This window comes from Phyllobates terribilis, unplaced genomic scaffold, assembly GCF_046119375.1.
Source record: "Phyllobates terribilis strain yellow unplaced genomic scaffold, ASM4611937v1 Scaffold_3__8_contigs__length_932513732, whole genome shotgun sequence".
In the NCBI taxonomy this organism is placed as follows: Eukaryota; Metazoa; Chordata; class Amphibia; order Anura; family Dendrobatidae; genus Phyllobates; species Phyllobates terribilis.
In genome coordinates this window covers 120951801-120971697 of record NW_027362763.1, presented here as the reverse complement: position 1 = coordinate 120971697, position 19897 = coordinate 120951801, and the positions used below count along the sequence as shown (strand labels likewise).

The 19897-nt window shown below is 51.3% G+C and overlaps 1 long non-coding RNA gene across 2 annotated transcripts in view; it reads right to left on the bottom strand.

The window, feature by feature from the left end:
* LOC141257970 (uncharacterized) overlaps positions 1-19424 on the bottom strand; it is a 78101-nt gene extending 58677 nt beyond the window's left edge. The window contains exon 1 of one of the 2 annotated variants that reach the window (XR_012318151.1): positions 19240-19424. This is a non-coding gene — a long non-coding RNA (uncharacterized lncRNA). The remainder of the gene's footprint in view (positions 1-19239) is intronic. The other variant, XR_012318150.1, reaches the window with a different exon arrangement.
* Positions 19425-19897: the final 473 nt, after the last annotated feature.

Sequence of the window (19897 nt, the reverse complement as noted above, 5' to 3'; positions counted from 1 at the left end):
TGTCTCTTCCTCTCTGGCTGTCTCTCTCTCTCTGGCTGTCTCTGAATGTCTATCTATCTCTGGCTGTCTCTCTATCTGTCTCAGGCTGTCTCTATGATGAGGATCACACTTGTGCTTTAGGGCGGCCTGTGGGCAGGTCTTTTCTTGGTGATCTGGCCTAGAAGACCAGGATAAGACCTGCCCCAAAGTACGAGAATCTCATTAACTCAAAACTGCAAAAACTGATTATACTAGAACCACAAGACGGATTTCTTCACCTCAGGTATCATATTAATCAGCGCAGCAGCCCCAACATGACACTGCCTGTAGTTCACTTAGCAAAATCCTGCTGACAGGTTTCCTTTAAGTGATATAGCAGAGCCCAGTGATGTAGATGAAGAGACTCACTGATGTAGCACAGGTGATAGATCAAGAGACTCAGTGTGGCAATGTAGCAGAGCTGAGTAATGTAGCAGCAATGCAAGTGGCAGCATGGTTGCCGACTACCTGAATACTCTAGCCTACAAGGCCTTATAAGACCTCACCAAGTAGAAGACCAGACTATTTTTGCTGTATCTAATGAGTATAAACATAAAAGGTCAATTAAAATGTTGTATGACTGATGCATCCTTGGGCTGCAATGCGGTGTACCCCCCAGCAACTGGTTTGTCTCAAATAAGGCTGACAGTAGAGCATCCATAAGTTTGGGGATGTGTAACTGGAATCATGTGATACACAGGGAAAGAACTGACTAATTGGCACTATTCTGACTCCATAAATAGGCTGCGAATGTGGGGCTCCTTAGACAGTGTGTGACACTACCGATGGAAGCCCTACCCTGGGAGATGGGGACTCGGAGATGGGTCCTAAGTTGTTGATGGGGGTGCAGCCGTGGCCCGGACCCGCTCCGTGCCCAGGGCCGTCACACTGAAAAAAGGGATGGTATGGGCTCGTCCAGGTTGAGTGGCTGATCTCGACTACGCCACCTGTGTCACCTGGTGAAGGCTACCAGCGCCGCTGCAGTCCGCTGAGGTATGGTGTTATGGCGGCCGTCGTTGTTACTACTCCCCACAGGCGGAGCAGGGCCTCAGGGCAGCGGGACAGGATGGAGGGGGTAGTAGTCCAGGAGGTCTGATGCCGCGTAATCTGGTGTAATGCAGAATAAAGAGTCCGGAGGCCATAGGGGTTAACTTCCAGGGTTTTTACTCACGTTGTAGAGTACAGCTGCAAGGCTTCTCCCTGCTCCTCGCGGAGTTCTGCGGTCACCAGAGACGGGGGGGTCCGACAACCTCCGAGTAAGTCCTGTGTTCAATCAGGACCACACACCAGAGTGATCCTAGACTACAGACCGGGTTCTCTTTCCTGTCTGTGTGTGTAGATAGGCCGGGTCTCCCTCTGAACTCCTCTCAGAAAAAGTGTACGGGTGGCAGCTCCGCTCCTTCCGATACCCGGTGGGATCCTCAGGGCCTACCGGGCTTTCCTGACCAGGACATGGAGTAGCAAGGTCGGGTGTCGGGGGCCGGTACCCCTCTTGCAGCCGGAATCCCTCTGAATATATCAGGTTGGCGAGGACAGGTGGCATATACCGCTCCATCTGCATCCTCCCTGGGATCCATTTGCTGTAGAGCTACACTCCTGAGCTCCAGGCCTTCTTGGTCATGGTCCTTGACCGGGTTGAGACATCCATTATCTGCAACCTGCCCCTCGACCCAAGGCTAAGGTACGAGGGCCGTGTCTCCGTCCTCTGCAGGCCCACACAGGATCCACGCTCAGGGAGGGAGATCACAATACAAAGACCCAGAACCAAAATGGCTCTTTTATTAAATATGAAATTTAAAGTGTCACTAAAATGTGAGTCCTCCACCCTCACCCACTAAAATGGATCCCCTAGCTCTTGGTTCCCCAGTCTCCCGGCAACCAGGAGGGCAGCACCTAGTGCATTGTAGCCCCCTCTGGTGGGAGAAGTGTGGTGTTGGATGTGAAGAAAGGGTCCTGACCATCGCACTGTTCTTACCTCAGAGGAGGAACACTACACTCCATTAGAGAAGTGCAGCATCCCTGTGGCGGTCGAACCCTCAGGGGCGCCACAACAGCGTTTCTATGGATGTCTGTATTGAACCAGTACTCATACCTAGAACTTCATCAGATAGCTTGACTCGACTGCGGAGGCACGTATGAAGACTCCAGAAGAAAGTTTATCCTCAGGTTGAATTCATGTATTATGCACAATAGTAACAGCAGGTGAAAAAAACAATTCTTATCCAGAGATGAGAAAGATGGCTGACAAACACTAACTGGGGAAGAAAGGATGGGTTACTAATACACATCAGAGCTGAACTACAGGGAGAGAGACAGGACAAACCTCCTAAAGGAGCAAACCTGATTGCACAGCAGCACAACAACAATACAATGATAATACAACACTGTACGATTCCCAATTCGTGGGACATAACAGCCACAAATTCACCCCCCACAGAACTCCCTCTCCCACAGTTTTAGTTATTCTCCAGGTACTCAGCTGGCCCCAGGACTCGGGTGCCATTATCCAGTCTGATTTCCCCTTTTTCAGGCACACAGACACATGCATGCACACAGTGGGGTCATTTTCATAGGAAGCCAATTAGCCTCTCAGCATATTTTTTTGCTGTGTGGTGAGAAACCAGAGAAGACTGACTCCCTGAGGATGGTATTCCTTATACCAAGAACCTTAAATGGGTTGTCCAGCCTTTGGCGACAAGTCTACAGTCACTTTAAGAATAAGCTGCGAGCTGTGAGGATTCTCCGGTGTTGGCGCCGGGAGCAGGCGGTCATCTGACTGCAAGTATGCAATTTGTATACTTCCGGCCACATTCCGACTAGACGTGTCTGGCCTCACTCAATTGTTGTGACTGCATACGTTCATGACAAACCTGCCCCCTTTAAGGCCACACCAAAATGCGCAATAGTACTTTGTTCTGCACACGTCTAGTCAGCATATGACTGTATGTATGCAAATCGCATAATTGCAGTCATGACTCCACCAGTCCCTGCGCAGGAGAATCCTCACATAGAATGACTGCAGACTGGAAAACCCCTTTAACTTTTTATTTCTCCATCGACATAGCCATCCAAGGACTTGATCTTTGCTGGACAAGTTGTAATTTCGAATGCCACCGTTCGTTTTACCAATCAACGTACTAGAAGACTGGAAAAAAAAATTCCAAGTGTGGTGACATTACAAAAAAACCCTCCCACAAAACAGCAATTTTTTTTGGGGGTGAGGCAGTTTAATTTTATGGCATTCAATTGTGCTACAAAAATGACCTGGCAGTGTGATTCTCCAGATCAGTACGACTACGGCAATACTAAAGTTGCATAATTTGTTTTTGTATAATTTATGAAAAAAAAAATTGCTAATTTTTTTTCCTTTTTCTGCTGATTGGGTGGTGTGAGGGCTTCTTTTTTGTGTTGGGAGCTGATGTTTTTATTGATACCATATTGGGGTCCAAGGAAATAAATCTCAGCGTGCACGATTTGCCTCTGAGAATCAGATAGCACGGAAAAAAATAGAACTGCACTCCTTATGCCGCCGTCCGTTTTTTTCACAGACCCATAGACTTGTATTGGCCCTTGTCATCTGTGCTGATGGTAAAAAACAGACAGGTCTCCATGTACAGTATTTTGCATAGACATACGATCCGTGTAAAACCAGACATGTGCACAGCAGAATAGGTTATAATGGATACTTGTGGCATCCGTAAAAAAAACTGACACATGTACTGCAAACACGGATATGTGAAGGGGTCTTAATGTGTGAATGTGCGCTGCAGAGGCAAGGAACCAAAGACATTGAAGCAGTAAACTCTGAAGAGTCAAGTCATGGCGGGGAGAGGTCAATATGAAGGTCAGAAACAGGTGGAGAAGAAAAGAAAGAGCAACTCTACAGTGGATGTCTATAAGACACTGTAAATATTCTGCCTCTTAACACTGGATTGTCTGCAGAGTAATAATTAATGATAACATTCATGTTCTGAGAAGGGCTATATTCGGAGGTGTAGTTTCACCCGGTTCAATATTGTATTGCAAAGTCTGAGTCCTGGGTTGGACGCTCACTCCGATGTGTCCTCTTTTTACCCCTTAATACATACAGTGTCCATCATTAATATTATATTATATATAATCCTGCCCCTTAATAGTACATGCAGTATTGCCCTTTATTATATACAGTGTCCTCCCTTATTATGAAATGTGCTCCCCTAATATTATATGCTATCTTGTACTTTGTTTTTACATACCCGTCCTCCCTTATTGCATAGAGAAACTGAATCTTCTGTGTTAGATTTGTATTTGTTTAGTGGGTCTCGGATGTGGTATGAATTCTTTTTGACGTGTGATGCAGTGGCATACCGCCAATGGTGGCAGGCCATGCTACTGCTATGTGGCCCGTGAGCTGGGGGGCCCGGTGCCAGTGCCTGCACCATGCACCCCCCACATCGGGCCCGGCTCCACATTCAAGAGTTGAAAGCAGGGTCGGCGTCAGCACCCATCCGGCGTACCCAGGCAAGTGCGGGGGCCCTGGACCATCAGGGGAGGCCGACTCACCGTCGGGGCCCAGGCCGCTCCCCTAGCATCTCTGCAGGACCGCCGGCGATGCTGCTTGATTGCCAGCACTTCATCAGACATGGCCGCGCGCTGTGCGGCTGGGTCTGGTAGTAATGACTCGGCCGGGGCGACACTGCGCCTTTAATTGTGCTTGTGTGTCGCCCCTGCCATGTCATTACCAGCAGACATATCTGTACAGCGCACTGCACGTGGCCATGTCTTAAGTGCCGGCAATCAAGCAGCGCCAGAGGTCCTGCGGAGATGCTGGGGGAGCGGCCCAGGCCCCGACGGCGAGTAGGCCCCCCTGATGGTCAAGGGCCCCCATGGTGAGTGGGTCTCGCTGATGGTCCAAGGCCCCGACGGTGAGTGGGCCCTGCTGATGGTCCAGGGCCACGATGGTGAGTGGGCCCCGCTGATGGTCCAGGGCCCCGACAGTGAGTGGGCCCTGCTGATGGTCCAGGGCCCCGACGGTGAGTGGGCCACACTGATGTTCCAAGGCCCTGACGAAGAGTGGGTCCCGCTAATGTTCCAGGGCCCCGACGGCGAGTGGGCCCCTCTGATGGTCCACGGCCATGTGTGTGATGGCCATCAGACACGCTAGCGGCCCTGCACTGCCACATGAGGAGCTGGATGAGAAACAGGCTGGGGGCAGGTGAGCAAGGCTTGTCGCCAGCTTCCCCAATCCTCATATTAAAAATAATTCTAATGTGTGTGTGTGTATGCCAGTGTGTATGTCTGTGTATATATATTTATGTCTGTTTTATGTGTTTTTAAGAATGTGTTCAAATATGTAGGTATGTCTGTATGTGTACGTATCTATGTACGTGTCTGTGTATTGTATGTGTTCATATCTGTTTACCATGTGCATGTGTGTGTATGTCTGCATACTGTGTGTGTGTGCATGTCTGCTTACCATGTGCACATATCTGCGTACTGTGTGTGTGTGCACATGTCTGTGTACTGTGTGTGCGCGTGTGCGCATGTCTGCTTAGTGTGTGCATGTCTGCGTACTGTGTGTGCGTGTGCGCATGTCTGCATACTGTGTGTGTGCATGTCTGCGTACTGTGTGTGTGTGGCACCCCAGGGGTCTGGTTTCCACAGTAACAGCAATGTTATGTCTGAGAGCAGGTGGGAGGTCTCTTGGTCAGGGATCCTATGCATGCCACACCTCCTGCCCAGTCCTGGGAGGGGAAGAACTTCCCCTATATAAACCTAGGGCTGAGGCAGGGTGAGTGAGTAGAGAAGAAGTAGAGACAGAGAAGCAGATATAGGAAAAGAACATCAGGAGCTCTGTGGGAGCAGTGCTATAAGGAGTCAGGGGCTGGCAGCTGCAGAGCTCGCCCTGACTGAGAAGTTATCACCGGCCCCGGAGTCCGAGGCTGTGGGGACTAACTCCTATCCAGCAGCAGAAACCGACCGGCAGGGGATTGCAGGTCCTCTGGCCCAGAAACCCGAAGGCACGGTCACACGCGTGGGACCAGCACCGCCGTCGTGGAGCGGAAGCTACTAGAAGGCCCCGAGTCACCGGCCATACGGGTGAGCACCACACGGTACACTCAGGGACGTGGGCTACTTATACCCACCTCTAGCAAGGTAGCCAGAAGAGTATCGTTAGTTTGGGAGGCCTACAACTCCACCTGGCCAGGGGAGATCCCATCTGCTCAAGGACTGACCAGGCCCCAATCGCTAGCCAGTACTCCGGGAGGGTCTACCTTTGTCACCAGTAAAGACCCTGAACTACACCGTACCGTCTCCGAGTGGTTCCTGCTACCCCCATCATCCACGTCGGCTGCCCTGAGGCCATACCCCTCCCGTTGGGGGTTATACTATCACGCTGCACAATCCTACCACCGGCCTCAGCGGTCTGCCCTGCAGCAGCAGCTCCTTAGCTGTACTCAACTGGTGGCGTAGTCGTCCAACATCTACCGCTGATACAGCGCCACTTAGTCTGACTCCCTGGGCACAGACCGGATCACCGCCACGAGACTACAACCCTCAACAGATCCGGCTCCGGGTAAGCTCCCGCGTGCGCTACGCTGCGCGACACAGGCCCAGGGGCGCGTCATGTGTACATGTCTGCGTACTGTGTGCATGTCCACATGTCTGCATACTGTGTGTGCATGTCTGCATACTGTGTGTGTGCATTTGCGCATGTTTGCATATTGTGTGTGTGCGCATGTCTACGTACTGTGTGTGCGTGCACTTGTCTGTGTACTGTGTGTGTGCGTGCATGTGCACATGTCTCCGTACTGTGTGTGTGCGTGTGACGCGCCCCCTGGGCCATGGGGTTCTCGGTAGCCGGGCCGGTCGGTGCTGGGGGTGTCACGGTGGCAGTGACCCGGTCCATGACCCAGGGCGGTCAATTAAAAGGAAAGGTAGAAGGGGAATAAAGTTTTAATAGATAACGTTCGTGGCGCCACCTGTGGTATGCGGCTATATGGGGCGACCGCTGCGGTGCAGATCTTCTGGAGCTGATGGTGATGCAGCAGAGTTGGTTCAGCTCTCCACAGGCAGAGCTTAGCTCCAGGGCAAGATCTAGTGATACTATAGGGTAGATGTTGTTGGTGTTGTGTAGTGCAGGTGATGGCGCAGATGATGACCAGTCCACAACTTAATGGCGGTTTCCTCTCATCTTTACTTGCGGTTGCTAAGTAGACCGGGGCACGGGTACTAGCTGGTAGTAGAGGTCCGGGCGGCCTGGGAGCAAGTTGGGGATCCACCTCGCCAGGTGAAGTTGTAGGCCTTCCCTCTGCGCTAATCTCTTTGGCCCTGCTGCTTGTAGCTATGCTGCGGCCCTCGTCCATGAGTAAAACGTCTGTTCCTCACCCGTATGGCAGGCAGCTCGGGCCTTCCTTATGTGCCACTCCCACGTGGCGGTGCTGGGCCCTATGGTGCTGCTGTGTCGCCGGGCATCTGGTGGGACCAGGAGACCTGCAGTCTCCTGCCCTCCGGTTTCTGCTGCTGGGCTTTCAGTGCCCCACAACCTCGGACTCCGGTGTCTGGTTCTTCTCTCCTCTGGGGTGAGCTGGCTTACAGCTCCACTCCCCAGGTCCTTCCTCGTCGCTGTCCTGTCTTCAACTCCTCTCCACTACTCTTACTAACCCCGCCTCCAGATTCCAGTTGCTAAGGGGAGGAGCTCCCCTTACTGGTCTGGAGTGTTGTTTGCTGGTAAACCTGATTAGGGGACCCCTCCTTGCTTCCAGGCATAACATTACCCCTTGTGAGGGAGGCAATGCCACTGTGGCAACCAGACTCCTGGGGTGCCACATTGCCCCCTAGTTAAATTCAGTACTCCCGGGCTGAGGATACCTTTTTGAATTAAACAATCAACAACAATAACAATTCACATTACAAATAGTTTACAAAGTCTCAGAAAGGTAAAGATTGCAGAATAACAAAAACCAAACTAAACTTGGGAACAGTCATTGCGGCGCTTAGTCTTTACGCCACTATCCAGGAATTGTCTTTTTCCAGGCACTTGAAGGTTGGTTGATGGGAACCGCCTCAACCCACTTCGTGTATCGTCCCTGGGCGTTGCTTCAGGGAACTCTGTCGGTGGGCCTGGTTTTCGGCCACGCCTGCGGTTTATTTTCAAGGCCAATTATTAACTATTTTCAACATTGTCCTGACCACACCTAGTCCTGTGGTCCAATTGTCCATAAGTTTAACAACTATATACTTTACATTTTTATTCTCTTACACTTTAGTTCCTCCAGTGGGCAGGGAGCTGACCACTAGTACTACGGGTTGAACTACGCAGTACACTTGTTGCCACTGACCTACCCTGATCTCTATTGTCTACTGCTGGTGTGGTGGGCTCAATGTGGACTACACTACGGTTAGTCTGAGGTAACACCAGTAAGCTTGGTAGTCTTCTATGAACTCTTTGACTCACCATGGGTATGACAGATTCACAGCTAGCAGAGGGTAGATTCTCCTGATCTGCTGCTGATGAAGCATTTGTTTCTGGGGCCGACTGGTCTCTGCTGTTCTGGAGCCTCTGCAGCTTCCGGTGAGGCCGCTTGGACAAAGGTCAGGACAGGTACCACGATTGCTCGGTTCACCTGCGTCCAAGACCGGGGACATTCTCCAAGGATTGTTTGGACCGTTTCTTCCACCTTTCCTGTGTTCTGGGGGTTGTCTTGGTCTTCTTCTTTATGTTTCAACAGATCAGGGCATATCTTCAAGTGGTCTCTTGAGACTGCCGCTGAAGTTTCCCCTCCATCTTTACTGATGAGGCACACCTTGGTGTTATCGAAATATGAAGGTAAGATGGTGTATGGCTCAACCTCCCACTGGTCATCTAATTTGTGGACTCGTCTCTTCCTCTTGAGTACCTGTTCTCCAGGTGACAAGGGGACTGCAGGTGCGTGCTGATTGTAAGTTTTCTCCTGCCTCTGTCTCGCCTGGGACAAACTTCTTTCCACACATTCTTGCACCTTGCGGTATTGTTGCTGCCGCTCCATATCCCAGTCTGCATCTGGTGATGTCGTCTCAGGTGTTAAGACTCCCATGTCTAAGTTAATGGGTAGCTTGCCAGGTTTTGCCCTCATCAGGTAGGCGGGTGTACAGTTTGTGGAGTTCACCGGGATGTGGTTATATAGGTCCACCAAATCTGGTAACTTCTCCAGCCACAGGCTACTTTCTTCAAGGGGCAACGTCTTCAACAGGTCTATTACCACCTGGTTCATTTTCTCGCACAACCCGTTGGTCTGGGGATGATACGGCGTCGTCCTTATTTTCTTGCAGCCATACAAGTTACAGAATTCCTGGAACACTTCTGCTTCAAAGGCTGGACCTTGGTCGGTCAGCACTCGTTCAGTGTAACCGTGCGGGTGACAAAAGTGTTGTTGAAACGCTTTGGCTGCCGTCTGATCTTTCATTGACACTACTACCAAGAACCGGGAGTAGTGATCTACTATGGTGAGAGCGTAGACATAGTCTGACCGTCTTGAGGCTAGCTTCACGTGGTCCAAGGCTACCAGTTCAAGTGGTTGTTCGGTGATTATGGGCTGCAGGGGAGCCCTCTGGCTGTCACGGTCTTTCTGTCTCAGGTTGCATGGACCACATTCTCGACACCATCTCTCAATTGCTTTCCTCATGCCAGCCCAGTAGAATCGCTCACATAGCAGGGCTTCCAACTTCTTCCACCCAAAGTGTTCTGCTCCACCGTGGTACGCTTCTAAGACCATTGGCCCATCCCGCCTCGGGACTACCACCTGCCAGACCAGTTCGTGTGTCCGGGAGTTGATGCTTCTTCGACACAGCTTTCCCTCATAGATGAACAGTTTGTCCTTCTCCTTCCACAACTGTTGGGTCTCCTGTGGAGCATCTGGATCAGTGTGCGAGTCAGCTTGTGTCAGCAACTCCTTTAATAGGTGGACAGCCGTGTCACCATCCTGCGTCTCTGCCCATCCATGGTGGGGCAATGGGTTAAACGTGGCCTCTCTGTTGGCGGAGCGCTTGTTCCTCACACAGTGGGAGCACTGGGTCACCCCATGACGATGGAAAGCGGGTATCTCTATCTCCTCCAGCTCTTCCGGGTCTTCTCCCCCATCTGGCAAGTTGGGCATCCTGGACAGCGCATCAGCATTAGTGTTTTTATGCCCCGCCTGATACTTTATGGTAAACTCGTAGTTAGACAGTCGAGCCATCCATCGTTGTTCTAGGGCACCAAGCTTTGCAATCTCCAGGTGCGTCAGCGGGTTGTTATCCGTGAAGACTGTAAATCTGGAGGAGGCGAGGTAATGTTTGAAGCGCTCTGTTACAGCCCATACTATGGCTAAAAACTCCAACTTGAAGGAACTATAGTTGTCGGGGTTCCTTTCCGTAGGACGGAGCTTCATGCTGGTGTAGGCAATCACTCTCTCTCTGCCCTGCTGTACCTGGGACAGCACCGCTCCCAATCCCACTTTGCTGGTGACTCGCCCAGGGGGATATGGGGGAAACTCGGTACCCAGGCTATGGGATGTCACGGCAGTCGGCTCCCGGGCCCATACCCTGGGGTCACTCTTTAAAAAAGGGGTTTTTGTTAATAACAGTTTTTGTCTCGTGATGCCACCTGTGGTTCCCGGTAATGGGTACCGGCGCTGCTGCAGACCTCTGGAGCAGATGTTAGGGCAGCTGGGTTGGTGCGGCTCTCCACAGGCAGAGTGCAGCTCCAGGGCAGTGTAGGGGCAGATGGTGATGCTGGGCGTTGTAGTGCAAGAGCGACAACGTGGCAGAAATAACTGACAGAAACAGTGGGTTGCAATCATCCGAGTTTACTCACAGTTATTTAGGTTCTTCAGGTGGCACTGTACAGGTGTCAGCCTCCCACGTCGCGCTGCGTCTACTAGGCAGGGGTTCAGCACTCTCTCAAATATCTCAAGAGCACTTAACGGGACCCCTCTCTGTATGTTCCTTTCTCAGCCGACTTCCCGCGCTGGGTCTCTCCCTCCTGCCCTGCGCCTCGCCACACAAAGTCTCGATCGGGTACCTTGAGATCCCTGTGGGCAACTTAAAGTTCCCGGACCTAGCTTGGTGCCCTTTTCGGCGGCTTAGGTGCGAAAGTGGCAACTGCACCTTGGAAGTGCAGAAGCCTCCAGTTTTCCAGCCGAGACTTGAAGTAACTCGGCTAGTCCAGGGACCGGTTCCCTTCTTGCGGCCTGATCCCTCTGACGCCTGGCAGATTCGGGCGTACGGGTGCCGTCCTGCACTCACCGTACCCCCTGGGATCCCTTCAATTCCTGGAGCCTTCCTCCCTTCACTCTGGTTTCCCCCACTCCAGCCAGGGATGGGGCAGCAGAAAGCAGTGCATATTGCCCTTCCAGCCGGCCTGGAGTAGTGTAGTGTTGAGTGCAGGTGTTGGGGTCCCGAGCAGTACTCCATCCTTACCTGAGAGAAGGAGATGCCACACCTCTGGGTGAGGTGCAGTACCTCTGTGGCGACTGAACCCTCAGGGGCGCCACACTGGCATCCGTATGGAGTATAAAGGGTTAGCCATAGTCGGGGTAGGCCAGGACTTCGTCTCCCGTAAGAGCCACTTTCAGTCGAGTGAAGGATTCGTCTTCTGTTTTACCCCATTTGAACAGAGGATTCGGGTTCTTGGCCTTCTTGGACTGGCCCACTAGGAGGTCCTGCATGGGTGCCGCTATCTTGGTGAAACCCTTGATGAATCTCCTGTAGTAGACTACCAGCCCGAGGAACTGCCGCACTTCTTTGATAGTGGAGGGTCTTGGCCAGTCCTTGATAACGGTGACTTTTTCAGGGTCTGGTGCTACACCTTCGGTGCTTACCACATGACCTAGGTACTGCACCTTCAGCTTCAACAAGCGGCACTTGGACGGCTTTACTTTCAGGCCATAACCAGATAGGGCTTCAAACACCTCGGCCAGGTGCTCCAGGTGGTCTTTGTACGTCTTTGAGTAGATGATTACATCGTCTAGGTACAGCAGAACGGTTTAGAAGTTTTTGTGTCCTAGGCAACATGCCATTAACCGCTGAAATGTTCCAGGAGCATTGCAGAGCCCGAATGGCATGCAGTTGAACTCACAGAGGCCCATTGGTGTTGTAAACACAGTCTTTTCTCTGTCCGCCTCTGCCACGGGAACCTGCCAATACCCACTGGTGAGATCCAAAGTGGAGAAATAGTTAGCGGATCTTAGTGCAGCTAAGGATTCCTCAATTCTGGGTAATGGGTAGGCGTCCTTATGTGTAATGCGGTTAATCGGCCTGTAATCAACACACATCCTCATTGTACCATCTTTCTTTCTAACGAGAACTAATGGAGCTGCCCAAGGGCTACAACTATCTCTGATCACTGCAGCCTCCTTCATCTCCCGTAACATTCCTTTGGCACATTGATAGTGAGCTGGAGGTACAGGCCGGTACCTCTCTTTATTGGGCGGATGATCTCCTGTGGGGATATGATGTTGGACCCCTTTTACCTGCACAAAGTCTATTGGGTGTTTGCTAAAGACTCGCTCATATTCTTGGACCACCCGGTATACTCCATGCTTTTGGTGCGAAGGGGTGGAGTCAGTGCCCACTTGTAGCTTCTGACACCAATCCTCCATCTGTCCCTTGGAGCCATTATCCTCCGCCGGTTTGGAGGGAGGCAAGGGTTCCACTGCCTTTATTGCATTGTTACTGACAGTGAACAGCTTAGCAAAGGTGGCATACTGGTACTGGGGTAAATGGACCTCTTTCTCCCCACAATTCAGGATGCGTATCGGTACTCTCCCTTGCGGACATCGACTACCCCCTGGCTGTCAAGATGGTGGGCCTACTGTCAGAGTACACGGTTTCTACCAAGGCCTGATAATCTTGACCACTGAGACCTATTGCTGCCCGACACCATATTAACATTTCACTCCTAGGGGGCATTGCAATGGGGAATGGATCACTCATTCTGACACGGCCGACTTCTCCACCCTCGCAGCACCCGGATGGCTCGGTCTTTAAATTGCGCAAAGTGCAGATCAGGGTTTGCAGAGCCATAATGCGCAGCTGTGTCCGGTGAGCATTACACAGGAGCCCCTCAATAAACTGCTCAGTTAGCAATCTGTCCTCGTGTCGCACACTGTTGGGGTCTACCTATTTAATGGCCCGCAGCGCCTCCTGCAGGTTTAGAGCATAATCCCGTACACTGTCCTGCACTCTTTGTTTGCACCCGTAGAACTTCATTTTAATCTCTGCTGCTGTGCGGGTGTCAAAGGTGTCCTTCAACCGGGCCAGTATTTCCTTAACAGTGCCTTTGTCCCTGCCCAGCCAGGACTTCACCGATTAGCTGGCCTATGAGCATGCTGACTTTTTGCTTCTCAGACAGGGGGTACACTTTAAACAAACTGCGCAGTCTCTCCTCAAAGTCGGTCAGGGTGTGCGACTCCTCTGAGTACTGGGACAACCACGCCGCCCCTGGTATGGCATTGATAATGGCATTACAGTGGCGGTGGCCGCGCCCGCGGCTGAATCCTCTCCCAGGTTGGGCATCTTCCTCCCCCCTAGTGAACCTCAGCCAGGTCCTGGGTTTCTGCTGACGTACCAGTTTGCTGCTCTGCAGGCAAGAGGAATCTCTTACCCGGCGGTTCCGGATCGGGGCCTCCTGCTTCCCCTCGGCTGATGACAAATGACGTGATGTTACAGTTCAGCAAAGTCTATGGCACACAGTACCCGGTTTCACCGGGCTTCGTTTATTCTGTTTGTGACGCCAAGTTGACGAGCCCCCTGGGCCGTGGGGTACTCGGTAGCCGGGCCGGTCTGTGCTGGGGGTGTCACGGTAGCAGTGTCCCGGTCCGTGACCCAGGGCGGTCAATTAAAGGGAAAGGTAGAAGGGGAATAAAGTTTTTACAGATAACGTTCGTGACGCCACCTGTGGTATGCGGCTATATGGGACCGCAGCTGCGGTGCAGATCCTCTGGAGCTGATGGTGACGCAGCAGAGTTGGTTCAGCTCTCCACAGGCAGAGCTTAGCTCCAGGGCAAGATCTAGTGATACTATAGGGTAGATGTTGTTGGTGTGGTATAGTGCAGGAGATGGCGCAGATGATAACCAGTCCACAACTTAATGGCGGTTTCCTCTCATCTTTACTTGCGGTTGTTAAGCAGATCGGGGCACGGGTACTAGCTGGCAGTAGAGGTCCGGGCGGCCTGGGAGCAAGTTGGGGATCCACCTCGCCAGGTGAAGTTGTAGGCCTTCCCTCTGTGCTATTCTCTTTTGGCCCTGCTGCTTGTAGCTATGCTGCGGCCCACGTCCCTGAGTAAAATGTCTGTTCCTCACCCGTATGGCAGGCAGCTCGGGCCTTCCTTATGTGCCGCTCCCACGTGGCGGTGCTGGGCCCTATGGTGCTTCTGTGTCGCCGGGCGTCTGATGGGGCCAGGAGACCTGCAGTCTCCTGCCCTCCGGTTTCTGCTGCTGGGCCTTCGGTGCCCCACAACCTCGGACTCCAGAGTCCGGTTCTTCTTCGCTTCTCTCCTCTGAGGTGAGCTGCTGTGCAGCTCCTTTCCCAAGGTCTTTCCTCTTCGCTGTCCGGTCTTCAACTCCTCTCCACTACTCTTACTAACCCCGCCTCCAGATTCCAGTTGCTAAGGGGAGGAGCTCCCCTTTCTGGTCTGGAGTCAGGAAAATGTTGTATGCCGGTAAACCTGATTAGGGCACCCCTCCTTGCTTCCAGGCATGGCATCACCCCTTGTGAGGGAAGCAATGCCAATGTGGCAACCGGACTCCTGGGGTGCCACACGTGCATCTCTGCATACTGTGTGCATGTCTGCGTACTGGGTGTATGTATGTCTGCGTACTGTGTGTGTGTGCATGTGTCACCCAGGGGGAATATAGGGGACTCGGTACCCGGGCCTTTTACCTTGTTTAGGAGGTCACGGCAGTCGGCTCCCAGGCCCGTACTTTGGGTCTCTCTTTGAAAAGGGGGTTTTAGTGTACAGTTTGTCTCGTGATGCCACCTGTGGTTTCCGGTAATGGTTACCGGCGCTGCTGCTGACCTCCTGGGGGGTGATGGGATGGCAGCTGGGATGTTTCTGCTCCCCACAGGCGGAGCGGGCCCCCGGGGCAGTTTAGGTGCAAATGGTGGTGATGCTGGGGCTTGCAGTGCAGGAGAGATGGCGCAGCAGGAGTAACTGACAGAGACAGGGGATTCACTTCAGTACCTTTACTGGTGCGGATGTCAGGTACGGTCCAGGGTACTCGGTAGGAAGGGTGCACTTCAGGACTTCTCCCCAATGAGCGGGTATAAGGCCTCCTGGTTCGTGTCTCCCTCTCTCTAAGCTCCTGGCCAGCCTGCAACTGGGCCTAGCTTGTGTGTCGTGCTGTTCCTTCACCTGTCGCTTGGTAGTAGGACCTTTTTCTGGCAACCACTATCCCTGGACGCCGGGGCCTTCGTGGTTCCTAGTCGTGTCAAGGGTTTAGCTTCAGGTCGACCAGGGACTTGTAGTCCTCCTGGTATGCCAGTGATCCCTACTGGGTATAAAGGACCCTGTAGGCGCGGACCCGGTGTCCGGTTTGTGTCTTGGGGTGAGCCTATGATGCTCCTCTGCCCCCTCAACTCCTCTCTCCTCTCCTCCTTGCCTCCGGCCACACTCGGGGCCCTCAATACAGCAGCAGACGTGCTGCGTCTTCACTGCTCTCAGTGGCAGCACACTCTCTGACTAAACTCAACTAACTCTCAGACTGAACTGCCTGACTCCACCCTCCATATATATATCCCTAACGGGCTCCCTCTGGTGGTATGAGGTGGAAGGGTGGAGGTGTTTGTTTGTAACGAGGGCCTCTTGTGGAGAAGTCCATCCATGCACCCTTTTGGGTCCTGTGGTACCTGTGAACAGCAGGGTGCCACATGCATGTTTGCGTATGTGAAGGATGAGGGGGCAGGCTGGGACCTGTGTTGTATACCTATATTTCTCCGCCGTATCTGTGCATCATGAATGGTGGTATGTGTTAAAGGGGCCCACTGAAACTTTTTCGCCCGGGGCCCACGAAAACCTGGAGCCGACCCTGGTTGAAAGCAATGATGGAGGAGGGAGCGTCAGGTGACACTCATTTTCCCATCATTCCTCCTCTGTGTCTGACCAGCGGAGTGATGATGCGCCACGCTTTGTCAGACAGTGGAGTTGGCAGCTTCTGAGGTGATGAGAGAGACGCGCTGCAGAGACTGAAGCAGCGGGGAACGAGGAGCGGTAAGTATGTATTTATTTATTTTTGTACTGATAATACTGGAGGACTAGGGCAGCATTTTGCCCTGTAGGGGGGAGGAGCTGCATTTTACCCTATGGTGGGGGGAGCTGCATTTTACCCTATGGTGGGGGACCGCATTTTTACCCTATGGGGGGCTGCATTATACTATGTATAAGACCATGGTGGGTGCATTATACTGTATGGAGGATCATGGGGAGTGCATTATTCTGTGTGGAGGACCATGGGGAGGGCATTATACTATGTGGAGGACCATGGGGAGTGCATTATACTGTGTGGAGAACCATGGGGAGTGCATTATACTGTGTGGAGGACCATGAGGAGTACATTATACTGTGTGGAGGACCATGGGGAGTGTCTTATACTGCATGCAGGACCATCAGGAGTGCATTATACTGTGTGGAGGACCATGGCAAATGTTTTATACTGTGTGGAGGACTATGGGGAGTGTCTTATACTGTGTGGAGGACCATGGGGAGTGCATTATACTGTGTGGAGGACCATGAGGAGTGCATTATACTCTGTGGAGTGTGAAGGTTTGTGTAGGGGCCATTATACTGCATGGAGAGCTGAGTGGGGGTCACAGTTGGGAAGAAATATACTGTGTTGGGGTCACCATACTTTGCCCTGGGAGTTGAGGTAGGGTAAAGTAGGGTCAGTATACTGTACAGTGGATGAATTCACTATGGGGGTATCATACTGTGTTTGGGGGGCACTTTTGTTGGCATCATACTTTATGAGGCAAGGATAGAGGAATCTATGACTTCTGATAAGAACTTCTGCTATAGGGCCCCCATGATTCCTATGTACGCCCCTGGTGTGATGATAGGGTTAAATACATAACATACAATTGGTTGGTCAATGCACAAGGAAAAACTTTTGTGGAGAACATGTCCACCACTTATTCTCAATGTGCTTCTTCTGCCTGGGGCACAAAAATACCTTGTCCTAGCGCTGATGAGACGCCATGGCAGTTCATGACTGCCGTCTACCACATGATGTTATAGCCTATGGTCCATTGGTTCTGGGACTCAAAGGTCAGATAGTACTATTCTCTTTAAGGGCATTTGCTCTTTTTACCTTACAGTTATATACATTATAACATGTGTTAATGAATTTTTCCTACAGCCTAATGACTTTTACATTGCTGCTAATTTCTTTGTGCCTCAGGAGATGAGATATATCCCCCTCCTCCTCCTCCTCCTCCTCAATATCCTGTGTATGGTTGTAAGACAACTGCCTGCAGCAGGAGCCTCCCCACTCTGCAATATTTACAGGACAAAATGTGCTAAGATACACCCTTTGTTCAAGGAGGCAAGGATTCAGTGAGCTACCAGGCAAAAATCAGCATAACATTAACCCTTTTATTCTCTGCAGGACTACGCATGACTAATTGACTGTTTATGCAGGTTTATATAATAGTGTTGGGGAGAGTGGGCACCAGACGTCATCTCACGAGGTTCATGGTCTTATAGTGTAGGGTTATAGCATGTCGTAGCCCGATAGACGATAATTCCAATAATTGGAAGTACACTGAGGTGTGGGGGGTTGCTGCATTGTGACAGTCTTGTGAGTTGAGTAAGGGGAGGAGATAAAAATCATGTCATCGGCATTGTGCTTCTGTTGGGCATATGTCTGTGGCAACGAGAAGAATGCCTGCTAGTAAATGTTACACAGGTGACAGCAAATATGGCCCTAGAAGGTCTTTGACATTGTTGCTGGAGAGGATCCTTTTCTGAATTGCAATCCTGTTACACACCTGTCCCAGCTATCCCGGGCTCTGCTTCCTTCCCCTGGGCCCGCTGCCCTCTGTTGTGCTCCACGTTGGGTTTGGCTCCATGACATCATTTCCCTAGACCTATTTAAGGCCCATTAAGACACACACCTGTGTCTTGGGATTGAGACTCCTATTCCTATTTTGGGCCCCCCTCCCACGCCGTGTAATTCTAGTACCATAAAAAATGGTACCGGTGTCATCGTGTTTTGGATCAGTGCGCCATCAGTTTTTTTTCCTGTATGACTTAAGAAAAATCAATTCCAAAGCTTCTCCTCTACTTTGTAATGTTAAACACGTATAGAACACGGATGACACACAGCTGGTAAAAAATGGACATGTATGCAGCGCCATAGATTATAATGAGTACGTGTGGCATCCGTAAAAAATACCTGAAACACGGACATGTAATGGGGACCTTAGGTGTGCTCCACCTTCTGTGCTTTGTGTTTGAGCCGCATGCGTCCCTGCTGGGCTCCACTTTATCCGTCCTACTGCTCCTGAGATTGCTGAGTCTGCCAAGTCCTCGCTGCCCTTGTGCCTTCCTACTTGCAACTAGAACGCCCAGGGTCCATGTGCCCCCCGGGACCTGAGTCTTTGACAATCCACCTCACCAGGTGAGCCTAACAAGCGCTCTTGTGAATCGTCCATGTGTACCGGTCGGCTGTGCCGGTTGCTCATTTTGAATGAGTGCATCCAAGTAACAAAGACTTGATGAAGGTTTATCATGAGCGGAATTTGTGAATTCAGTTTGGTTGACGGCTGCAATGCTTTTATTTTGCACCTAATTTATCAAATTGCTTCAGAAATGTGTCACATCCTTAATACAACACTACTGTCTAGAGCTTTTAATGCAACATTTTCAAAAGTCCCAAATCTGGCTTGGACCTATCTCGTATACAAACGTGATGAGATCTCAAAAAAGTCAAAAATGATTGCGCAAAAATGATGCAACAAAATTTGAGACATGTCAACCAAAAACCTTGAAAAATCCCCCCCCCCCAGCCCCATTTTGTACACGATTTAGCAAGATGCATAGAGGAAAAGACCCAAGGGGGGTAAGTAGACACTCCCCTGCTTGGGAAAGTCGTGCAATGCAATCATTGGGCTTTTGTAGGTATCACGCTAATTCAGCAGTCCTGGTGTAGACCACTGGAGTGGCCAACGATGGATCCACGGGCATCACAAAAATTCTACAAATGTTATCTTCTGGCAGCACCTACTTGAGTCTGCTGCACTTTGCATGGCATGTCCTCCACTCCACACACCTCATTCTGTCAGCGTTGCTCCACCAGGCCGGCCAGGTAATACTGAACATCTATAGGATCCCACACGACTAAGATCATGTGGAAGCATGCCGGTGATTAATCTTTACTCTGGTGAACTGAGTCAGACTCTCATGTGGGTCCTGCCCTGTAAGAGTGAGTCATGGCCACGGTGTCATACGCCAGGGGGCACAGAGGGAGGGTCAGCGCTGTGATAAGGCCTTCTGCTTACTTTATGACCTGATGTAGGCTGGGCCCATGCATGAGGTGCAAGTGAAATGATCAGCACTGATTTCACATGGAGAAAATGCCGCCTTCAGGCAGTGAGTCAGGTTTCCAGATCTTGTGTCATGTGTTTACCTACAAGTCTAACAGGAGAGAGACCTGATTGTCTGCACCTTTTAAGTTGTAGACCAGTAACCGACACCAATGCGACTCCATCAGAACCGCTCTTTAACCTCTTTCCGCTGTGGCAATTTTTGTTTCTTTGCATTTTTTTCATCCCCCCTTTTTATTTTTCCATCAACACAGCCTTATGAGCGCTTGTAGGTTTCAAGACAACTTGTAGTTTTTTCATACAATGTACTGAAAATGGGGAAAAAAATTCTGAGTATTT